At 32.2% G+C, this 18,898-nt stretch overlaps 1 long non-coding RNA gene across 1 annotated transcript; it reads right to left on the bottom strand.

Moving 5' to 3' along the window:
- Nucleotides 1–7,067: 7,067 nt before the first annotated feature.
- Nucleotides 7,068–15,314, bottom strand: LOC128553556 (uncharacterized). Its single transcript, XR_008369373.1, has 3 exons — nucleotides 15,200–15,314; nucleotides 14,190–14,273; nucleotides 7,068–7,163 (listed from the first exon to the last, which is right to left on the bottom strand). It is a non-coding gene; the product is annotated as an uncharacterized LOC128553556 (long non-coding RNA).
- Nucleotides 15,315–18,898: the final 3,584 nt, after the last annotated feature.

Below are 18,898 nucleotides of genomic sequence, written 5' to 3'. Positions count from 1 at the left end.
AAGGAACTGGCGCTACCAAAATGATATGTATCGAAAATTAAATAAGAATAAAAGTGATATTGACACAATTACATTGGATTGAATTTAAACACGAAGTGCTCATAAGAAAACCTATTTTGTTGTCCCAGAATAAGGAATTATAATACATTAAATCCAAAAGGGGCAATAATTTAGCCATAATACATGTCAGAGTTATAGGACTTGACCCAGCGAGATTGGTAATTGACCTAAAGTTTCCTTAGTTACAAAGCTATACGTCTTTAAATAGGTAAACGTACTTTCATACAAAACTTTAACCTAGGTGTGACGCCGACGCTAGCACTGGGGTGAGTATAATAGCTCGGAATGTTTGCTTAAACAGTGGATGGAGAAATTTCCCTATAAAATGAAAATGAGTGCAGCGACCCTGTGCTCTTTTACTCTTATTTGACTCAGTAACTAATGTTACAGAGTATGATAACTGTAGAAATGAAATATAAAACTGATTTGTAATGATATATATTTTACAGCATTGTATAGATTTATTCCACTGTCAAAGCACAAACAGTTTTCAAATAATGCAAATTAATAGCCTAAAAATTAAAAGCTAGCTTTATCAATTGTTTATCAGGCACATTAGAAAATTATGTGATCTATTGCTCTTTATAGGGACAACATGCAGAGAGGCTGACCGCTCATCTAATTAACATGTACATGTAATTTGAGCTAGTGATAAGACTGAATTGAAACTATTCGGTTTCAGACCCAGTGTTCTACAACTGTTTTCTGAAAGTGCTATTTTAGAGGGTTTCATGGCAGATATATTTATTTTAAAGGACTCTTACAATTAATGCCAGTCTAACTGTCAGATTGATTCCTAGTAAAACTATGTCTGCAACTTAATCTGCACTATTTTAAGAAGAAATGACTTGTAAATCATATATCCCTCGTTAATAAAATCACTGTTATACTGAATGGATGTAAAGAAATAACTTGTTTTTTCACCAAGCAGTATTTAAGAAGACTAGAAGAAATTGAAATATGAGGGATTGTCAAAAACTTCAAGGAAATTTTCTGTGAATGCTATGGAACTGAACTAATGATAACATTAATTTTATACATTTATTTTTCAGTCCTTTTTTGAGAAACAGCATGTATGGCAACATCATTTTGAACATATAAAAGGGCATTATAATGTAACATAAGTATGTCAATCAGTGTCTATCATGGAAAACTGTTGATGCATTAGCAACAGGAAAAGATAATTATACTAGATCAAATTAAATGAATTGGTCACTCTTGTACTACATTGTAAATTTTCAGAAGGTTGTAGCATTAAAGATATCCAATGGCTATCTTTCACTAAAATATTTATTTTTTTAAAATTTACTTCAAAATGCAAAGAATTTTCATCATATGTATTTAACTTTACTAAATATATAAATAAAGTTTACAAAATAGAGTAACAATAATAATAAACTTTCCTGTAGTAACAGTTGATCTAAAAACAAAACTTAAAAGCTAAACAAACAGCCAACCTTTCTTCGGTAATACACATTTATTCTATGTGTATTTAAACATTATATAGTGAGTACTTTTTAAACCTATGCATAGAACTGTGATACAAATAAATTTGTTTATTTGTAATGTCAACATACAGTATGTGAAGTGTTGGATCATATATTTCTGTAACTTGCATTTCAATCATATGGATGGTATTTTACTCCAAATTTGTCCATAGATTATCCTTGTATATATTATAAATTTACATTTTTTGTGGTTGTATACTTCCCTTGGTATCAATTTTAAGATTTCATATAGTTGTCAGTTAACCCTGATTAAAAAACATGATGCATATATGGTATGTCTGACTGACATCATTAGTTTAATATCTATGATTTAAAATGTGTGGCATTTAGATGATATGACTCAACTCAAACAATCTTTGATTTTGAAAGTTTATGAGTCAAATGCTTCTTCAGTTTATTAATGTATATGTCTGAAATATTTTTGTTCTTGTTTGATGACAATGATCTCTGAAGTTGATGAAAAGCATTTGTTAAACAAATCTATAAACGGGCTCATCAGCATATAGATTATACTGCAGTGGTCAGCTCTGGTAATCACACTGGACAATGTGTGAAATGATAAGAAGGAATTTGTAAATATATAACATTGTGATAAATACATTGTAATATATATAAATCAAGAATTTGAAACAATTGATGTTTGAGCACCGAAGCGGTCATTACAAAACCAAAGTTGTCATGATACTAGTACACATGAAACAATAACTTGTAAATGAAAATACATTTAAATTGTAATTCAAAATGAAATAAACATACAAAGTACATGTAGCTTAAAACTTGTCATATAGATTCAAGTGATAATCATTAAAAAGCCTCTGGTAAACCAGACACCAAATCAATAAAAAATATTAATATTTTTATCCCTTTTGAGCTCTGAAAATTAGAATAAGAAACATGCATAATACTTTGATACATGTACATGACCATGTCATTGTTTTGTTATAAGTTTGTACAGTAAACAAACTGATTTAAAATTGGAACACATTATATCAGGAATGTTTTAAATTTTAAAGGAACAGTACAGCATAATGTTTACAGTCAATCTGATGAAAAACAAAAATAATACTGTAATTATAAAACCGTGACCTATGTAGTCAAATTGTTTCTGTTAAAATGGTCATTATTTATTACCCAGGCGAAATGATGACCATGGTTGACCATCGCTACCACGGCTTTTGAAGGTTGACCATGTATTACCATGGTTAACCATCAAATACCATGGTGAAAACATGGCCAGGAGCATGGTCGGCCATGGTTGACCATGGTGAGAGAAGGTTGACAATGGTCGGGGAAGTCGATCAACAATTTGACCATGGTAATTGTCATGTTAGTAATTTTCACTTATATCAGGCTTACAATGCACCAAAGATGTCTGACTGAATATTGGCTCCAAAAGTTTTCCTAGTTGTCCTGCATTTATAGACAGATTCAAATGTAAACTTTCATAGTCTGACTATACTATTGTCATCTTTGCAATTTTATGACGAATAAATGAATGACTTGTAAAAATATATAAGACTGCCATTGTCATGTATGTTCACGTCCCTTTCAGTTGTATATTTAAACATTTTATTACTTATCTGTTTTGGTGAAATATTTTGACATATTTCAAACCAACCTTCAACAAGAATTATTAAAATTTGTAAAGTGTCAAACATTGTTTCAAATATACTGATTTCAAAATATATTAAAAAAGTGTATTTTTATTTCTTGTTACTAAGTATTTTTCATATTATATACCCAGATTTTCAGTATATTGACCAGGGTAGACCATGGTTGACCACGGTAAAATATGTGGTGCCATTTAACAAAACATGGACAACCATAATCATAATACCATGGTCAACCCTGGTAGACCATGGTTGTCCATGGAAATATTACCTTCATTTTTGCATGGGTAAAAATTTTAACATTATGTACAAAGTATAACTAACTATATATGTATCTGGTAACAACACTGCCTCTTGAACTCCTCAGTTTTGATGACTAAGCTTTCTATTTCTAGTCCAATGTTGCATACTTAACAAGCTCTTTTTGGGTGAATGCATTTTTTCCTCACTAGACTCACACATTGAAACACTATGATACACTGGCTGTGCATTCTGTTTCCAGTTCAAGTGTTTCTCTTTGTCAATTGAACATAATTTAAAATACATTGGGACCCACATAAAAAATCTCGGGCAAAATTCTCTTTAATACTTTCTTGATTTTCAGATTATTGTATAAATCTTGATGTGTAGTTGATCGGGGAGCGAACAGACCATCTGAATATATATATTTATTCCTTATATGAAATAGAAATGTGTGCAGATGTTCCAAACTCAAACAAGAAAAGCCACACTTCCCAAGCACACAGTCTACATGTACGACTGACTGCTTCGACATTATTTTTGATAATATTAAAGATTGTATGCCCCTGGTGTTTAAAACACTGGATAAAAGTTCTTGCTTTTAAATGGTCTACTTACATGCATTTTAGTTACTTAACAAAAGTAATCAAATACATTAAAATGATAACAAATGATGATATGTAACTGAAATGCAAAGTTTCAGGTAATTTTATGACATGTTATCATTCATAGCAGATCAGTTGTAACACGACAATAAGGTATTATAAACTCATGGGATCTGAAAGTTGAACACCTGGATTAATCATTAAATTTTAATGATTACTCATTATGTTATTCCAAGCTCCACGAATATAAATTCAAGTGTGTTTTTTTTCTTCAGATTTTTGGGACCTCAAAGAAAGCGAAACAGGACAGAGGATGCACGAAAATACCCATGAAAAAGTAGCAGATTCTAAAAGTTGGATATTACCATAGTACAATATTTTAATGCTGTCACATGTGAATATGTAAAATACCATAAAGACTAAAACCATGATCCATGGATCCACTACCAGTGAAAAACAGTGTCACAACCTTTTTACCTGTATCTTTCAGGTATTTTTAAGAAAGAAATCAGCAAAAATAACAGTTTTTATCTAAATAAAATGTGATACACATGTAATGGTTTACTGAAAATTTACCTAAAGTCGCCATTATACAGTTTATAATGTAGTCAAAATCATAAGCTCACATTACTTTACAGCTATGAAAACACTTTGGTGCCATAACGTTCTTGATTTTTATGGGGCATATTTTTTGTCATTTGAAAATGGCAATACTGATTTTAAATGACATCCGTGATGTTTTAGGTGTTTGACTGTATCATGGTAAAGGTACTGTTGCACCCATGACACACAATGAACCTTCTATTATCAAAGACCTTTCTATAATATATTGCAAGTCCTTTTTCTAAGATTTACGTTTGGTACATGTGTATATATTAATTGATATATTTTTATCAGACACTAGTGGGTTCAGCAGTCAAGTGAATCGCTGTAACAGAACTTTCAAATATACTTACGTACAATCATTCCGATCATAGTATCTTTTATGTAAATGAATTTTCCATGGGACTTTTTGAGAACACAAGGTTTTGGTTTATGCTGCATTTTTCCCAATCTTTACATTTGGACTAAAGAAACTAACAAATCACAGCTGTTAATCAGAATTGACAGTAAACTTGTAGGGAAAATAGGACCTGGTGATAAAAATCCATTTGTTGGGGAATAATTATCATCCTGTAGAACTTGGACTGTGTGTGTTTATCATTGTACATGTTAAAGGTGTTTATTTGAAATTTTAAGACTTCACTTTTTGAAAATCACATTTTAAAATTTTGCAGAAGTTCTTATTCCGAACTTTAATTATCATATCCATGCATGTCTGGTGAGATATACTAATTTTGTCTTGACTCTCGTCACAAAATTTCGTTCAGACTACTCTTCTGAAACTACTGGTGGTATTGCAATTATATTTTGTAGGAATGTTCAGTACCACAGCTCGTGTTGCATACATTATTAGCATTTCTTGGATGAAATGTGTTTAGGTGAGGTTATTGCCACTTGCATGTCCATTTATTGCTAATCTATTTGTAGATAAATTGTCGTATCTATTTTTAGATTATTTTCATTATCATTTAAGGTAGGGTAAATAATTTAAAAGATACTATAATAATTATAGGTTAACCATATTTAGATTAGTGAACTGTGAATCAAATTATCAGTACAAATGTAACAATAAGAAAACAAAAAGTTGAAGGAAAACCTATGAATCGCTTGAAAGAGAGAAGTACTATCTTTCTGATCTGAGAATTAATGGACCATGTTCCTCTATGTTACAAAAACATTTGTAGCTGGATTCAAGAGTAATGTCCCTCTATTTCTCATATGTTGCAAATAGAGGAATCTTCCTCTGTGTTTCAAAACACTACTAGCTGAAGAGAGTAATGCCTCTCTTTTAGTCATATGTAGAAGATAGAGGAATGTTCTATACGAAGCTGTGTTTTTAAGAAAATATACAGTGTTTTCTTTATCCAGTAAAATTTACAAAAATGCAGATACAATAGTTTCCCGGTCAGCCCCCGTTATGTCTTGTGCAAGTTTTCTCGAAAGATGTTGATTCGACATTACATTTTACCCATTTTCAACGAAAATGTAATGAAAGTAAATATTCGGCTTAACAGAAACTACTGTATCGAATGCATCCAGACTCCACCAAAGTCATTGTAATGAGATAACCTAACATAAGAGATGGCGTAAATTAGGTTCTTACATTTTGCAAAATTATTCCCCATTATAGCTGAAAAAAAAAGTTGAAAGTGAGCTGGTCTAGAACTGCGTCTGCTAAAATACATGTATTTAATGTTAATTCGAATGCATGTTATTAGCTGTCGTTCATCAGCAGTAGATTAAAAGATATCAAGGCGATTTTTTTTCTGAATAAGTCAAGTAAGAATATACATTTGAAAATTAAAAGCATTATACTGATATCTGCATTCCTGTCAAAAGAAACTATTCTAAAAAGTGTAAAAAACATACATGCAAGGGATAAAACGGCAGACAAAAAATCGTTAGTCACAGGAATGGATTTACACATTTCTTTTGTCTTTCACACTCTTTTATGGTACCTCCTGCGAATCAATAACCTACAATACGGTAGGCTCGAAACCTCGCTTGAGGTGTAGGATTCTTCATTTGAGGAGACAAAATATTTAAAAAGATCCTTTGGAAACACAGAATGCAACAAGAAACATAATCGAAGAATCGGTTTGACTGAGTCAGTTGATGACAGGAAATGAAATATGCAACACCCTCACGCTCCTTAATAACGGCGAAATTCTAATGACGTGAAAATGAATGTACTCTATGACCGAAAAGGACAAGAAATATAACAACACCGAGTCCAAGCTGGCTTACAGAAGGTCGGTGGTTCTACCAATTTGCCTAAACTAATGCCCGGAGGGGTCTTCCTCCGCCATAAAAAAACCTTGAAAGTCGTTGTATGACATATAATTGTGTTGGTGTGATGTTAAAACTAACAGCAAAATACCTTCTGCTTATATAATAAATGTTCATAAGGATTGTATTTGAAATAGATGAAAAGTTTCATACGTGTTCTTCTCCCTTTTCAAAATCTGCTTCCAGTCCTGGGATATCGCTATGTGTTCCAAAAGCAGTGTCCCCAGACGCCATGCTGTAGACAAGACCTTTTAAAATAAATATAATGAGGAATGAAACCTGAGAAAGGCAGTAACAGTTTATGCTTTGAATATCTTTTACTTAACAATTTATGAGGGAAATATATTTAAATAAAATCGAATTAAGACTAAACAGGAATTTCACGTGGCTCTTTTGTTTAAGCTATCACGAAAATGTGTTCTATATAAAATTGTGTCAAAGTAATAATTTTGAGAGATTCAAGCTAACGAATATGTTTCAAATTCAGGTTAATTTGTTTAGCTTAAACAGTACTTATTTTTCTATTAAACCCTAGAGCTCAGTATAAAAAGAAATGGCTCCATCCACAAAATGTTAATCGTTGCATATTCAAAAACCTACCAGACACGATTCAGTTTTTGACAATTTTTTCCAAATAACACAAATAATAATGAAAATTATTAAATATGTGTTGCCTCATCAATTCTTTAAGTTCTAATCCACTTAAAGTTCTAAATACAAAAGTACAAAAAATCCAATAGGAATTATTTAGGAATTATTTTGATTACAAAAATTTAATAAATTGTCAACAAAAATTTAAAATCTGAACTCTGACATTGGTCATGTGATAGAGTAGAGCAGTCAGCAGGAAATATTTAAACACACAGGACCTGTCAGGTAACAAGGCACTATAGTGGTAGTCACCAAGGGTTTATCACATTAGCTACTTTACTGATAAGCTTGCAGTTTCAGTGATATTCAAGATAGTTGATGAATATTATAAATAATATATTCGATTTATGTAAAAACAGGAATGAATGACACTAATCTATTAATCTCTCATAAAACTGATTTATACAAATATGTATGCTGCTATTGTTTTTGATAATTATTTCAAATTTGTTATTTTAATTCTAACTCATATTTACTGCAATATATCTTTAATATTTCAAATCATAAAATTTGTTAAGTTAAATAAAATAATATCTAACCATTATATCTTCACTACAGAAAGTCCTGCAAATTGATTCATTCTACAGACGAAAAAGTCTTCGAATTTAATTCATGATGACTGTTTAGAATTCACTGTAATTCAGTGAGTTTTAATGTAACTTACGTATCTTCAATCTTTCTTCAATCAACTAACTTCTAGCAATAAATTATACAAAAATGTAAATACTTCCTCTGACCTCGATTCATATGTATATGTGTAACGTATCATCATGGATCAAATACTCTACTAATATTTTTTATCAGGGTCAGTCAGGTGATCCACCTGGATGGAGCAAACTGACCGTTTTTTGACTTTCTCCTCCTACAATTTGGGTGTAGGGCCTACACCAGATTGACCTTTAAGGTCCCCATTGAGCAATCTACACAATACTTACAAAAATGATAAATATAACTTAAGTACATTTTATCTTATGTGTCATATTTACAATAGGATCTGAAAACAAGTCTTCAATGAAGAAATTTATTAATTCATCTCCCAAAGGAATGGTCTATATATTTAATAGAAAGAAATAAAGTTAATATTTGCATAACCAAGAAAAAGAGAGGAAATGAAACAACGAAACAAAATACTGCAAACATTTGTTTTGGGAAGCCTCGGTCATTGTGTCTACCTATTCCAAACAAGCAAATTCGATGAATTGGTATGATGACCGGGTGAGGGTACAAAACTTCACATGTTGATAATAAATATTGATGGAAAATAAAAAATGAAAAACAATTGTTGGTGGGGGGGGGGGGAGATGCTGCATGATCAGGGCGGTGGGGGTGACTGGGTGGGTGGAGGAGCGATGTGGGAGGATGATACAACTTTGCATGTTGATAAATAATTTCATGGAAGGTTTTAAAAAATAAAAAATGCGGGGGGAAGGGGTGTGACCACGGCAGTGTGGGTGACTGGGTGTGGGTACACACATTCACATGTTGATGGAAAACAATGAAAGAAGTTTAATGAAATTCTGTCAATTGGTTAGTTTGTTATGTACAAATATGTGGATTTTGAAAGGAAAATAACTCGGAAGTTACTTAAGATAGCCTGCCTGACGAAATTGTGCGAACACTACCACATTATGGTGATCTAAATTCAATATAGTTTCATAGTTCTAGGTCAAATATGTCAAAAGTTATAAAGCAGAAATTGCCATATTTTAGTACCCTATATAGTTAACAATAGAAATTTCTAAGGGCCATAACTCTAGTACTACTTGGGCAATCTGACTGAAACTTGACGGGTCGCATTTTCGCATAATGGTGAATATGTATATGAAGTTTTATTTAAATATTCCCAACCACTTCCAAGATATGGCTCCGGACGGACGGACGGACGGACCAAAAGACGGACTGAAGGACGGACGGACAACGCCAAAACTATATCCATCCGCCTTCGGCGGAGGATAACTACGGCGCAAAGCGCTGTGGTAGCAATATACTCCAGTACGTTTAAGAACACGACAAAAATTTTCATCTTAAAGTACTTAAATTCCAATCCATAGACTGAAGTGGGTTTTATAAGTAGCACAGGAGAGGGAAGATCGAAGTACAGTTAGAGACATGTATGTTAAATATGACCAATTCTACTTCCACTTTTATGATATAGAGGCCTTTTACTTATATTATTGTTATACTTGACATAATATCAGGCCCTGCTTTCCAGTGGTGTATAGTGGATCATTGGTTATGAGCATGTCATTAGTTCAAGTTGACATTTGTTTCACACAAGTAATTTCAAGCTAAATGTCTTGATACTCTATAGAAAGTACGTTCTAGTGATGTCTATTTATGGATTTGTGAAATCTAAAATTCCTGTTCGTTGCTAAGAACGGACGGTGGCGAAAATGACATGAAAGTGTCGTTCGCCGTCTTTTTAAAAGATTACGACGGATGTTTTTGTTCCTTTACATTTTTTTATTTGGACGCTATTTATCAGTAAGTCCTGATGAAAATTGTTTTGTTTTTTTTGTTCTTTAAAATTAGAATTAAAATCTAACATCGAATTTTGTTTTTGTCGTTATTTAGTGTTTTGAGGGTTATAAACACTAAGGCACATTGTATCACCTTGTAGTTTAGTGTATGTTGTCGGGCAGTTGTGTTTTTTCTGGACTGAGACTTTTTCACGTATTTAAAGTGTTTAAATTGGAGTAAATATATTGAAATTTATATGACGCATAAATGGTGTTTCGGACTATAAGTTGGTAGATATATTATAAACGTTCTTTACTTTATTTTTGATAAACCCTGAAAAAAAACGATAAAACAATAGAAAAGCTATTGAAATAGTGTAGTGTACATTCATTTATTGAAATGCAATACTGCTAATCCGTCTTTTGTTCTCGGGGGTAATATTGACAGTCAGTATGTTGGTATGTGTTGGTATGAAAACACCTGTGAAAACACTTGCTGCATAATAATCTACGGAAGCGTTTTTGGGCTATCACTACTAGAAAATAACATCCTTAATAACATCCTTAATATAGTGTTCTATAGCATAGCTTTTTTTGTGGCTATTCATGCAAATATGGCCATTGATATAAATACGTACAGAAGTCGGATTGGTCTTTTGATTGATATTTCCTCTCAAATTATTCCAGAACTTCCTTAGACTTTTCTTCACCTTCTCAGAAAGATTCTTTATATAATTTGCACTGTAACTTCTCAATTCATTCGATATACCAGAAGGACTTTTCACCCGGGTCCCAATACACCAAACTCACACCCCCAAAACCGTCCAAGATATCTAAAATATTCATTTAATTTCTATTATTTTTTGAAAATGTTTTGAAGACATATTATTATAGTTAAATTAATCTTTAGAATATATTTTGTAAAGAAAACACTTATAAAAACATCAGTTGAAACCAACTTGTCATTGAAACAAAGTTTTCATTGAAGCTAATGGGAGGTAAAGCCAACATTACTATGTAAATTACGTATGGATTTGTTTCCCTCGGATATGGTTTTTCTGTACTAATTCAGTTCCCGGTTGTCCTAACAATTAAACAAAATTAAGCTTTAGCTCAAATTTACAAACATATTTTCCGCTCACAGTGTGCATTTTCAGACTGTCTGTCTATTAAATACAAATGTCAAAATATCTTATTGCCTAAAACATTACTACAATGTTTATTATAACAAATTATGACCGAACGGTTACAAATGTATATACATAAAAGCTACTTTTTTCGCAAACGTGTAAGGCAAGGCATGCGGACTACTAATATGTATTATGTTTATTTGTAAAATGTCTTTTATAAATCTTTGTAAATTCCTAATGATCTACCTGGTTGAATAGAACCTATATTCTGTAATGAAAAGCCAGGACGTTAAATTTCAAACGCATTAATCACTTCTTTGATAAAAATAGAATTATTTACGTTGGCTTATATTTTATGATTACGTAATTTTTATTTATGTTTTTCCAAGTAAAATCTTCTTAGAACGAACGAAATGTGATTCTCAGAATTTTAAAGTCAACAGTCATTTGCATGCACGCTTGTTTAACACCTCGGTAAATGGGTGTTTATTCCCATCTTATTTTCGTTGACACAATCAAAAATCTATGGATTAGCGGCAGATACTTTGATGAGATTGAATACGTGCTTCTGTTTGACAAGCAGTTTATCTCATAATCATTTAACTGATAAAAATGGTCGGTTGATTAGAAAAAAATCCATTTACATAAGTGCATGTTACAAATAGTTTTTTCAATCTAAGTAATGTGTTTCATTAACACTTTGTGTGACGTTTAATTGTTTACATGTAACAAACACCCATTTCGGGTTTCGGAATTTTCTGTAAAATGAAAGAAGCATTTTCAAGTAATAAAAGCAAACCCTCTCATTACGTTAAGCCGTTAATCAAACCTGCGATCAACATTTCATAGTAAATGATTTTAAAGCCTGTGTTTTCTAAGCACTTTCCCATTCGCCTTTGTTTGCACTAATTATATTAAGTTGCTGATGAGATATTCTCATTTCAAAATGCCTCAGAAAAAAAAAAACACAAAATTACTGTTTAAAATAAGGCACAATTTTGCTTTGTGGATGATGCTGCCTGAATTGTAAATCAGCCTGCATTTTGTGTGACTGCTGTAAGAAGTGGTTTCAGTGTCTGTGTGTAGGATTGACTTCGAATGAATCTAAGACATTTCAGAAGTTTGACAAAAGTTATACATGTAACTGTTTTGTGTTAGAAATAGGGACATATAATGTGAACAGTTGATTACTTAGAACTATAATTTATAATACTTTAGTCATGCACTCAACAAAACTCTGTATTCTGTGTGTGCGTGTGCGTGTGTGTGTGCGTGTGTGTTCGGGTTTAACGTCTTTTTCAACAGTTGTGTAGTTATATAGACGATGGTGTCTACTTGTAGCAGTGAGCACAATGCCCAACATTATAGTGCTGCCTCACTTAAATATCACGCCATAGACACGTGACATGATACCCACCCAGTCACATTATACTGACACCGGGCTGACCAGTCCTAGGCTTTTCGTTACAGAATATAATTTCTATTCAACCAGGTAGAGCATTAGGAATCTTACAAAGATTTATAAAATAAAATATATATATATACAAATAAACATAATACATTTTAGTAGCCCGCTTGCCTCGCCTTACACGTTTGCGAAAAGAAGTAGTTTTTATGTATATACATTTGTAACCGTTTGGTCATAATTTGTTATAATAAACATTGTAGTAATGTTTTAGGTAATACGATATTTTGGCATCTGTACTTAACAGACAGACAGTCCGAAAAATGCACACTGTGAGCGGAAAATATATTTGTAAATTTGAGCTAAAGATTAATTTTGTTTAATTGTTAGGACAACCGGGAACTGAATTAGTACAGAAAAACCATATCCGAGGGAAACAAATCCATACGTAATTTACATAGTATGTTGGCTTTACCTCCCATTAGCTTCAATGAAAACTTTGTTTCAACTGGTGTTTTTATATGTGTTTTCTTTAAAAACTCTATACTAAAGATTAATTTAACTATAATAACATGTCTTCAAAACATTTTTAAAAAATAATAGAAATTAAATGAATATTTTAGACATCTTGGACTGTTTTGGGATGTCAATTTGGTGTATTTGGTCCCGGGTGAAAAGTCCTTCTGGTATAAGATTGCAAGAAACAATGTATCGAATGAACTGAGAAGTTATTGTGCAAATTATATAAAGAATCTTTCTGAGAAGGAAGTTCTGGAATAATTTGAGAGGAAATATCAAAATAATCAAATCAGTTTGAAATTTACAAGACTCTGTAAAGTAAATAGAAACAACATTCAAAGAGAAGGTAAAACCACTTAATAATCATTTCATCAGTTTGTATACCATTGAGAAAAAACTGAAAACCTACCGTATTTCTATAGAGAAAGTACAGACCAGTTTTTGTTTAGAAAAGACAGAAACTAAAAAAGGAAATAATGACAAAAGTGATAAAATTCTAAATACCAATAACTCCCAAGGCCTTGATGATATTCGCCAAAATGTCTTTATAGAATGTAAACAAAAATGAAATCGAAATTAGAGGTATTATTCAATCAATCAATGGTTGAGGGAAAACTCCTAAATATTAGATAATTCTAATGTCTGAATTTTTAGATCCGATACAATTGTATAGCAAAAAAATAAGGTTGAAAATTACAGACCTGTAAGTGTAACCTCACTATGTTGTAGAGTTATGTACAGACTTACTACGGAAAAAATATCAAACGTCTAGACAAAATGAATGTTATTTCAATATTCCGACATGGGTTCCGGCAAGGTTACTCCTCTATCTCCAAAACTACTAACGCGATGGAGGACTGGACGGAAACCATAGAGAATATCTTTGATGTTGATGTGACTTATTTAAACTTCTGTACTGCCTTCGATTAAATACCACACAAAAGATTCTAAGCACAACATTTCGGGGTACGAAATAAGAGATTCACTATACACATGTTGGAAGACTTTCTCCTAGGTAGAACCTATCAAGTAGTAGTAAATGGAATCTTCAGTGAACGGGAAGATGTAAACTTTTGAGTTCCAATTCTGCTTTTATTTTAAAAGACTTACCGGAAATCCTGAATTGCACGTTAAAATTATTTGCAGATGACACAAAGTTGTATTCAAAAATAGCGACCTGTAGAAAAGATTCTCCTGCAAAAAAAAAAAGATGCATGTGAATGTGCAAATACCTGGCAGCTTACTTTTAACAATTAAAATGTAAACATCTGCACTTTGGGACGAGGATTGAACCTGACAACCTGACAAATATTACATCAAAGATCAGCAGACCGAAATCACAGAAATATTATAGGAAGAAAGTGAAAAAGATATGGGCATTCCTTTTGATCAGAAATTGCATATAGAGAAAAGATACAAGATTGAAACTAGAAATCTGGGACTTAATGCAAGATATTTACCTTCATGAACATAGCACATTTTTCACTAACTATATAAGAGTTTAGTGAAACCCCATTTGAAATATTGAACAGTTTTCGAACCCCAAACTTAAATGATTACATGTGCCTTGCTATTTATTTCAACATACCACCAGTGGAAAAGGTAAAAGTTAAATATCAAATACACTTTTATAATAGTATGTTGTATACATTAATGTGAAGTATATCTTAAACATTTTTGCGGCCACCTCGGTTGCCATCTTTGATTGTGGAATTTTAAAAGAGATATTTTTTTTCACAGCAGCCATTTCATAAATGATGGCCATTCCCCTACCCATCCATACAAATATTATTTTATGCCATGCGATATCTTTGAGATATTTACATGTCGAGTCGTTTACTAGGGCAACCTATACCAGGCAGCTTCAAATCTTTTCACTTTGATTGTGCAGGGATAAAATATAAACCACTTCGTGACATTTCAAAATACTAATCCTAGTACGAGTAAATACAGTTTGATTACACAATTGATGAACATTTTAAATCGAGTCAAGAGCCATTTTCATATTTATATGTTTGAATTACGTATACAATGTACTTTATATTCGGTATATTTTAGTCTGTTCTTTACAGTAAAACAAAATATAACAACTGAAGTTTGAAAAAAAAGCATAATCTCACCTTTTATAATATCCGCATAGCGATGATATATTCAGCGGTGCGATAACAGACAAAGTTAAATATACGGGGATTTATCAGAAATTTAAACATACAAACACGCATCAGTGCAGTCTAGTAGACGTGTTTTATAGTTAGCTGCTGCACAGATGAGGGTTATGTTGTTTGCAGCTCAAAATGGCGATACTTATTATGATTATACATACCAGAGGACAAAATATCTGCAGTAAGTGTGTTAACATCTGCAAAACGATGACGGACAATCGGTAGTCAATCAAATTTAATCTGCCATTTTAAACCTATTTGACGTCTTTATTTCTAAATTCTTGATAAGGAATGTTTGTACACTTTATTTATATTTTTATATACGCGGACGTAATATATTGAATTACCGTCTAAATTATAAAAGCGGAGGTTAGACATATTTGCGTTACTATAATTATTTTGACTTCCCCAGCTTCAGCGTTGTCTTATTACAATGACGACTGAAAGTAGCAGTCTGACGACAATGGTAATATTTTTATGTTAGCAGTGGATAGATAATATGTCAAATAATATTCTGTACAATTTTCGATACGCTCTATGACAACATGAACTTATCAGGAAAACGTCTCATCAATTCTAGACCGTCCCTCGTATATCTACCTTAAAGGTCCATTACTAAAACCCGAACGAGTATTATATGAAAACCAGAGTTTGTAGCTGAGACTTCCTATTTACTGAAAATATGGCCCACTGCATCGGTTCTGACCAAATAGTCATGAATATGTTCAAGAATAACTAACAAATAAACAAAAAATGCTGCCTATGTCAAACCGAAAGTATGCTTTCCGACTGCTTACGAACCCGTCGAGCATCTTCGGGCTTTTTCGGAAGAATCCTCCGAAACGAGGCTATAATTTATAAATAGATGCAAAATATATCATATGCCCAAACGATAACGTGATTTTTACAAACTTAGCACATGGAATTCAACAATTTTGTAACTCACAAAAACTTCATGAAAATCATTCTTATAATACAGGTAATATACAGCTATACTACAAGTTTTCATAAGGACAATTCAGGCCATTCCCGAATAAAAGTGTTTTTACAACTTCGTCTGTAAACTTTTCCAGTTAATCTCTTTTCAGTATAACTTTAAGAATATAAATGAGTAACTGTCTTACACTGCAGAAACAAAGTATGATTGAAATTTACCTAAATACACTTATTTATGTACACATGGCTACATTAATTTCATAAGATTTTAGACATTAAACACATTGTCTTGGCCTAATATATGTCACTGTCAATTTTAAATTTAAATTTTGTAAATCTCATATTTTTCGTGCAAGTCGTGCATAATTACCATCATGGAAATACAGTTATTTTGTTGCGCGTCTTAAATGGATATTCGTTTGAAACAATTTTAAAATCACGTGATCCCGAAGAATTTCCGACCGATTACGGAAAAGCGATAAACACGAAAGTAGGACAAAATGACCCCCATGTCAGTCTAAGAAAATACAGAAACAATCATTTGTTTGTCTGTACATGTGTTGATTTCAAGGGAATATTGCACGGCTATCGTAATGTTTAGTACTATATTTCAAAATGTGTAGTCTTTTTTTAAGATTTATGTCTATTCATTTGTCTTTATTTTGCACCTTTAAACTATCTCTGTCTGTATTTAGGCATGTCGTAACATCTAATATATCATTCGCCATACATCTTTTCGTCAGGCTCGTCCTACATACAACATTTCACATTTTTGTTATGTATACGTCTCTTTAGAAGAAGATGAGTACATTATTTCGTTCATACCGGTCGGGTTGGGGTCAAAGGGCCAGGTGGAAATGACCTTGAGTCTAAAACTATTCCGAGCAATATCTAGAGAATGCTTTATTCTATGGTAATCAAACTTCTTGGAATATTTTACGGTCACTAGATGACGCTGCTGTTTTTAAGATTGGTCGCTTAAAAGTTACATTGACCGCCAGATCGAAACATTTTGCCGATCAATAATTTCTCATTCCATAGAATTGCTGTTTTCAGTAAATTAATTTTATCGTTCACATGGTCAGCTTTTAATATTAATGACACAGTGACCTTGAAGCTAGAATTATTTTCTACCCATAGCTTGAGAAGGCTTGACCCTACCTCCATTAATCTTGATAACCCTATTGTCTGTTCGGGTCAGAAAGTCAAACGTTAAGGTCACAAAAGCCATGATTCTTAAATTGGTTAATTGGGATCATTGGACTGAAGTTCAATGTAAGAGAATACTTGAGACTGAACGTTACATATCAAGTTTCATCAACAGGCCATCATGAGGGAAATACGTTTAACAAACAGCTATTGTTTAAATGTCAAACTAGCTCGACTTATGAAATTCCAAAGTCAAAGGTGTGCACCCATTTGAATTAACTAAATATACGGCATTCAAGAGTTTTACTTCTGTATATATTCATGTCGTGCGACTTTCAATATATACTATTTTAATTTCAAATCTCGAGCTAACTACATAAACGGTATTCGACATTCATATGTGATTACATTTTGACTGACCTGATCACAATGCTATCGATATCGCCTTGTTTTAGACGTCTGTATTTGTGCGTCAATGTTGGTTAACACGGCACCTCGTTAGAACAATCATGCATCGACAACGTCGTGTTAGTGAACATGAAACGATAAAATGATGTACCGAGGTGCTTTTGTTACAGAATGTGTAAGAAATACTAGTAGTATAATAAAATCTTCTATTGCTAGATATTGATTTGCACAAAAATTATAAATATCCATTAAAGGTATATAAGATCAAAATTTCATACTCAAAAATATAAACAATTACTTCATATAGTTTATTTAAACATAAAATTAACAAAATTACGTGTATCAACTGTATTATGCATTAGGTTTGCACATGGTAAACATGTATAGATAATACAGTATAAATGTATACTGCCACTAAAAATGGCTGTTTTTGCAACAATCAACTGTTACTGCATAACATGATATTTCATTATACCTCACATAAATGTTAAATGCAAATTTCCCAGTGGTTTAACTTGAATAAAATATCATATTCCCCTTTGATTTTATATCTCATGTGCGAAACTGTTATTTTCATTTTCTGCACATGTGTTATGATACATAAATTCATATCACATGCGCAACAGCGCTATTTTGTTTTTCTGCGCATGTGATATTATTTTTTCATATCTCCCACTTTCGCATTGATTAAAAGATGGAGACGATTGATTTTCAGACGAGGAGCTTATATATATACTTAAGGATTATATTACCTTTTCTGGTGTCCATGCATGTGTGAACCGGGCCGATTTTTCTTTTTTTTAATTATTGGTTTTATGTGACAAAAATTTCGAAAACAACTTTTTATAAATTATTGAATCGAAACTATCAGTCTATCAGATTGAAAATGATCTAACTAAGAAAAAGAGTGCTCACACTTATATGTTTCGTTTAGAAATAGGAAAGTTATTGCCGTTTTTCAAATGTTACTGCTGTTGATTTCAGCATTGATGCCAAATGTTGAAGCGCTTAAATAAAGGTGTCAGGATATGTAAACGTCTCAACTTAATCTAACAAACAAGTCTCATTACACAGCAAAGTCGCCATAATTTCCGAGTGCTTACAAGTAAATGCTCCTTAATTCTGTCTTCATTATTTGGTTAGTAATTATCTTTTATTCTTAAA

The sequence above is a fragment of the Mercenaria mercenaria genome, unplaced genomic scaffold, assembly GCF_021730395.1.
Source record: "Mercenaria mercenaria strain notata unplaced genomic scaffold, MADL_Memer_1 contig_3938, whole genome shotgun sequence".
Lineage (NCBI taxonomy): Eukaryota > Metazoa > Mollusca > Bivalvia > Venerida > Veneridae > Mercenaria > Mercenaria mercenaria.
This window is presented reverse-complemented; position numbering and strand designations above follow the sequence as displayed.